General features: G+C 45.0%; 1 pseudogene across 1 annotated transcript; it reads right to left on the bottom strand.

Moving 5' to 3' along the window:
• Positions 1-1908: 1908 nt before the first annotated feature.
• Positions 1909-3699, bottom strand: LOC311150081 (major facilitator superfamily domain-containing protein 6-like; annotated as a pseudogene). Its single transcript has one exon. The product of its transcript is annotated as a major facilitator superfamily domain-containing protein 6-like (transcript).
• Between the last annotated feature and the right edge of the window lie 3327 nt (positions 3700-7026).

Below are 7026 nucleotides of genomic sequence, written 5' to 3' on the forward strand. Positions count from 1 at the left end.
TTTGCAGAACACAGTGCAATTTCAGCACCACGGACACAGCTCGAGTCGGATGACTGAAGTATAACGTGAAGCGCCACCTTGTGACTTGCAAAGGGGGGGGGGGGAATCAATATTCCCCCACCTCAAAAAATGAAACAATTAATAACATTCACATGTGATATCAGCTTTCACCATTCATTTTTCATCATGCCTGATTGAGTTGTTAATGCTGGAGCTGACATGATTTCATCCTGCAGGGCCCTTGAGGACTGACTGGTGAGGAGGGAGCAGATGGTGCTGCTGTATAGGAGGCATCATCTATGTTCACTGACTGGGGCTGTCAGCCAGCTCTGTCTGGTCTGGAAAGACTGGTCTGGCAGCAGGTGCTGCCTCTGGCCAGTAGGAGGCAGCACTACAAGCCCAGGTCACTGTCACTTACCCTTTGAGCTGATCCAGCAGCTGTGTACACAAAGGGACTTCAGACTAAAGTCATCAGTAGAGAGCAGTAGCCTATAAGTCTACAGTACACAGACAGATAAAAGAGTTCAATCAATTTCATGAGGTGACAATTCACCCCCCAAAAAATCACTGGCTGACAAGGTCAGGATAGTGCGTGAATAAGTCAACAGTATAAGGTGGAAGTGAACAGAAGGACACCCGTCTGGGATCGACTGTTCCAAAACAAATATTTTACTTATGGCGCCTGCTCAGGCTGTTAGCTCCTTATCATTCAACTGACTGTTCTCTACAGTCATGAGTCATGACAGACCAGGCCAAATACAAAGATTCAAGAGGACTGCCACATACTACTGACCTTTGCTTTGTTACATTAAGAGGTGTATTGATATTCACACAATACATTTTCTGATGTTTGACACTACCCTGTTGTGAGGTATTGACATATCCTGTCCACTGCATTGACTTACAATGTATCAATAAACATACTATAAACATTAGATAAACAAAAGGTATTGTAATGCCAGTCTTCAATTTTTGAGAATGTCTTCAAGGCACAATAATGGAATTTTATTTTTTTAATTGGACATGTATATCAACCACTGTATGTAATGTATTGCTATATCCACTCCAAGCATTATAAATTAAACAAAGCTTTCAGGGAGAGGTGCATATCTATGTTGACTGAAATAGCATTCAGGTCAAAATGGGCAATGTCACCTGTGGCAAGTTTGGCAAACATCCTTTGAAATACTGGTTCAGCAACCAACCACAGATAGCTTCTAATACTTCCTCGTACTTCCCCCACACAAGAGCCACTTAATGTTTAGTTAGTAGACATCACCCCTTGGGTCAATTTCCTACAGCTGAACGTTGAACAATACATAACATTTTCACAGTGGACTCAAGAGAGTAAGTATCTTTGTCATATGTGAGCAGGCTAAACCACACATTCAGGATGAGTCTGTTAGTCCAGGGTTTTGTCTCGCCCAAAGACCACACCTGAACTCAAGTGGCCTTATGTTACAGACAGTAAAGCTGCCTAACGTGGACTGTACTAACACTCATAAGCACTCGCACAGTTACTCAGTCACCTGCCCACACCTAATTCTTCTCCGTTATTTGCTATCCAGAGTTTCTTTATAGCTTATGCAAATTACAGTTTATCATCACTCTGCATTCACAGTGGCTCAACCTCCAGTGTAATAGTGAGGCTTGCAGTCCATGTGCTTAGTTTAACTGAAGAATGTTAAACGTCTTCTGGGCAGGTGGGGAATGCCAGAGCATTAGCACTAAATGAATAAAGCTGCAGTAATGAGAATTAAAAAGCAATACTTGGTTTTCAATTAAACCAGCCAAGGACGGATTCACTTAGCAGTTTGTAGAGCAGCAAGAAGGCAGACTAAATGAAGAGCGACATGTCAGTAAGTGGTGGTGTCCTGCTCCCATTGTGTTGCATATTGTACTGTAGGGCTAATGAGTTATTCTTCTGCCCGTGTTATTATTGCTCTTGTCATCCTCCATGGCTTTCTCCAGCCAGTCTCTCTCCTGCTCCACTTCACTGGTGTCAGCAGTGAGGAGGCGGGAGTAGCTTTCCACTGGAGCAGTGGCAGAAACAGGCACCACAGGAGCAGAATCACCACCACCCCTCTGAATAGCACAGATACCCCAAACCTGTGGACAACAAACCCCCCGGCCAAGCTGCCCAGCCCTGCCCCCAGGTCCAGAGAGAGGGCCTGGTAGACCCTCCTCAAGCTCCTCTCCATGCCCGGCGTGGCCACGTCCTCGCACTTCATCTGCACTGCCCACCAGAGGGCGCCACTGCTGAAGCAGCTCAGCACCTGGGCAGGTAGTGCAGCCCAGGGGCCCCACAGGAAGGAGTAGTAGAGGCACTGCAGGGCCAGGCAGGCCGTCCCCACCAGCAGCACCCTGCCTGGGCTCAGGAGCTTTGACACCTGGCCACTCAGCAGAGGGAAGGCAGCCCGGGAGAGCACCGCTAAGGCTAAAGAGAGGCCCATGTGCAGCTCGCTGCTCCCATGGTCCTGCATCTGCCCCAGCAGGAAGTCATCCACCGCAGACCCCGCCAACCCCATTAGGAAGGCAGTGACAGCACACAGCAGGGCCCGGAGGTCCCCTCGCACCAGCTGTAAGGCTTTGAAGAGCCCAGTGGAGCGACTACGCTTCTTGTTTAGGTAGAGGGGCAGGAAGGATACCACAGGCACGGCCAGGGTTGTCAGAGCTGCATAGGAGTAGAAGTGGACAGCGCTCCTGGGTGTGTGTGAGCCAATGAGGCAGTCCAGGTGGCTCACCAGCAGTCCTGCACCACCCACCCCACACGCTGCCCCAAGAAGCCCCCACACCCCTGTGCTACCATAGCGATCAGAGGCATCCACAAAATCCAAGTACTCATACAGCCAATCGTCCACAGTCCATTCCAGCGGGGCGGCCATCAGCTCCCATAGCGACACCACGATGAGGAGCATGAAGAAGAGCTGGTGCTGGACGTCCATAACTTGGAGGCTGCCCAGGAACTGGAAGCGGGCCTCGTCCTTCTCCCTCTGCTGCTGCTTCTCCTGACCTCCTGACCTCCTAACCCTCCTCACTGTGGGTGAAGTGTTGGAGGCACTGTGGTGGGACTCTGAGCCATTGCTCTCCCCTCCTTTACTGCGGTTGGCCACAGATACATTCACTTGTGACCATTGAGAAGTCACATTGTTGGAACGTTGCTGCTGGAGTGTGTAGGTTGTGGCTTCGCTCACTGAAACAGGGGAAGACACAGTGTCACCGGTTGTCTCTGTAGGTGAAGATTCATGTGCTGCTGACTGGGATACAGAGGTAGTGTGTGTGGTAGGCATTACACTGCCAAAAACAGGCACATCATCACTCAGCTCTTCAGTGGGGCTCACACTGAGGTGAGAGATGTTGCAGTGACTGGTCAGCATCTCGACGCCTGTGGATGGGATGAGCAGGAGGACGAGGGCTGCCCGTGCTGAACAGACCAGAGACCCCGTAATCACTGCCCTCCTCTTGTTGTAGTGTCTGGCCAGAAAGCTGTCCAGAGGGCTCCAGACCAGGGAGATGAGATGCTTGGTGCTCATGAGAAGGCCTGTCATGGAGGGAGTGAGGCCCAGGTATCTGAGGTACAGGGTGAGGAAGGGGAGGATGCAGGCTCTGGCACAAGAATACAGGAAGTGGAAGGTGCTGGCGAGGGCTAGAGCACCCTTAATGTCTATCTGCTTGTTCCTCTTCATGGCTGCCAGCCAAGTGAACTTGCTGACTCACAGAATATCTTCATACAGAGCACGCACTGTGAATACATACGAATAATATGTAGAGAAATAATTATAAACATATTTCAAACAGTAGCTAACATTTTACATTTTAGTCATTTAGCAGACGCTCTTATCCAGAGCGACTTACAGTTAGTGAGTGCTTACATTTTTCATAAATGTACATTTACTATTTGGTTAATGTTTGAATACCTGGAAAATAATGCAATATAGCTTAAAATCAAGTATAGATACATAGCAATCATATTTAACATTGAGGATGTGATCATATTTGTTTTTATTTATCTTTAACAAATGCCTATATTATAAGAATGACAAATCACTGAAAATAAAGATATACTCGGCCATATATGCACCTAATCAAAACTTCAATAAAAAACTGTAACCTAATTCAATAGAGCCAAAAACATCAACCACTAACATCAGTAGGCTACAATGGCTTAACGTCTAAACGATTAATTCCATTTTCAGCGCAGCTGGCGTGTTTGAGGCTAGTCGATGCACCCGTTTCAACAGAGGCATGTCCACTCCGTCCATGTCCACGTCATTTTTTACAGTAAACTGTTTTACACAACTTATCCGTAGACTTTAATTAACGTATGGTTATACTTTGTGCTCGGTCATTTTGGCTCTGACCTTTTACGTCTCTTATATCGTTCTTGACAGTTGTCACGAGAGCATAACCACCTGTTATCACCTCTCTGTAAATGGAAAAAGCAAAGTTGTGGTACACACCTTGCACGTATTAATCTGTTTGTCTGCAGCGCCCTCAGGGCATGAGGATGACAACTGCACGAGACAGGGAAAAAAAACACCCAGCTCAGGTGGTGAGTTTGTCCAGTGCTACATGATTCAATGAACTCATAGTTTATTCATACAAAAAAGTCACACAGTCAAAAATATGTTCTTCATTCTAAACATTTGAATCGGGTAAGATGTAAGAAGTAATTTCCTCTGTGATTAATAACACAGTGCCTTCCTTTAATAGCATAGTGTAAACAGTACATTTATTGCAAACAAGCACTGTAGAAAGTAGTCCAGATTAAATACATTCAAAACATCAACAATTCACTGGACTGTCCATCTGGAATTTGCAAGGAAATATACAACTGCTGAACATGTCTTTTATACAGTCAATCTGCTGTGTTACAGAAAATTACAAAAGTTAGTTGTGTTTCAAGAATATAGCTGCACTTTTGTAGACAGGAGTGACAGCTCTAAAAATGTTACTGTGCCTGTTGAACCCCACCCACACTACTAGGCATTGGCATCGATTAAGCTGGACCACGGTGCACCGGTCTATGGCCCATGACGTGAATGGGCAAAAGTGGTGAGCGAGGAGCGCAATTCTCAACTCGAACAGTAATCTGCCCTGCTCTGTCATGTTGTCTACTAGACAGCATGTTGCATCATTCAGAAACAAACAACCAGGGTGTTTACAAACACTACAGGAACAAGATCATCCACATGTATTGATCACATTTTTACTAATACTGTAGAACTTTGTTCTAAAGCTGTATCCGTACCCATTGGATGCAGTGATCACAATATAGGGGCTATATCCAGGAAAGCCAAAGTTCCAAAAGCTGGGCCTAAAATAGTGGATAAGAGATCATACAAAATATTTTGCTGTGACTCTTATGTGGATGATGTTCAAAATATTTGTTGGTCTGATATGATTAATAAGGAGCATCCAGACACTGCACTTTATGAAATTGCTTCTTCCAATTATTGATAAACAACCACCTGTTAAGAAACTGACTGTTAGAACTGTTAAGGCTCCACGGATTGATGAGGAAAAATGTATGGTTGTAAGAGATGGGGCAAAAGGAGTGGCTAATAAATCTGGCTGCACATCTGACTGGTTGACTTACTGCACATTGAGAAATGATGTGACTAAACAAACAAAAAATAAGAAGAAACTGTATTATGAAGCCAAGATTAATGATATAAAGAATGATGCAAAAACACTTTGGAATAATTTAAATGAAATTATGGGCAGAAAGACAAATTCAACTCATCAAATCAGATGGCTTATTCAGCACAAAACCATTTGATGTTGCCAATTATTTTAATGATTACTTCATTGGCAAAGTGGGCAAACTTAGGCTGACTAGTCTCTCAGTTCCTGCCGCTGAAAAACATCCCCACAGCATGATGCTGCCACCACCATGCTTCACCGTAGAGATGGTGTCAGGTTTCCTCCAGACGTGATGCTTGGCATTCAGGCCAAAGAGTTCAATCTTGGTTTCATCAGACCAGAAAATCTTGTTTCTCATGGTCTGAGAGTTCTTTAGGTGCCTTTTAGCAAACTCCAAGTGGGCTGTCATGTGCCTTTTACTGAGGAGTGGCTTTCGTCTGATTGGTGGAGTGCTGCAGAGATGGTTGTCCTTCTGGAAGGTTCTCCCATCTCCACAGAGGAACTCTGGAGCTCTGACAGAGTGACCACCGGGTTCTTGGTTACCTCCCTGACCAAGACCCTTCTCCCCCGATTGCTCAGTTGGGCCGGGCAGCCAGCTCTAGGAAGAGTCTTGGTGGTTCCAAACTTCTTCCATTTAAGAATGATGGAGGCCACGGTGTTCTTGGGGACCTTCAATGCTGCAGACATTTTTGGTACCCTTCCCCAGATCTGTGCCTTGGTACAATCCTGTCTCGGAGCTCTGCAGACAATTCCTTCGATCTCATGGCTTGGTTTTTGCTCTGACATGCACTGTCAACTGTGGGACCTTATATAGACAGGTGTGTGCTTTTCCAAATCATGTCCAATCAATTGAATTTACCACAGGTGGACTCCAATCAAGTTGTAGAAACATCTCAAGGATGATGAATGGAAACAGTATGCACTTGAGCTTAATTTCGAGTCTCATAGTAAAGGGTCTGAATACATATGTAAATAAGGTATTTCTGTTTTTTATTTGTAATACATTTGCTAATATTTTGTAAAAACCTGTTTTAGCTTTGGCATTATGGGGTATTGTGTGTAGATTGATGAGGATTTTTATTTATTTAATCCATTTTAGAATAAGGCTGTAACGTAACAAAATGTGGAAAAAGGGAAGGGGTCTGAATACTTTCCGAACGCACTGTATCTAATAGAACTCAAAGGGTTTTCCTTAATGGAAGCTCCTCTAATGTCAAACATGTAAAGTGTGGTGTACCACAGGGTAGCTCTCTAGGCCCTCTACTATTTTTACCAATGACCTGCCACTGGCATTAAACAAAGCATGTGTGTCCATGTATGCTGATGATTCAACCATATACCCATCAGCAACTACAGCTAATGAAGTCACTAAAACCCTTA

The sequence above is a fragment of the Coregonus lavaretus genome, assembly GCF_964263955.1.
Source record: "Coregonus lavaretus genome assembly, chromosome: 2".
Classification (NCBI taxonomy): Eukaryota; Metazoa; Chordata; class Actinopteri; order Salmoniformes; family Salmonidae; genus Coregonus; species Coregonus lavaretus.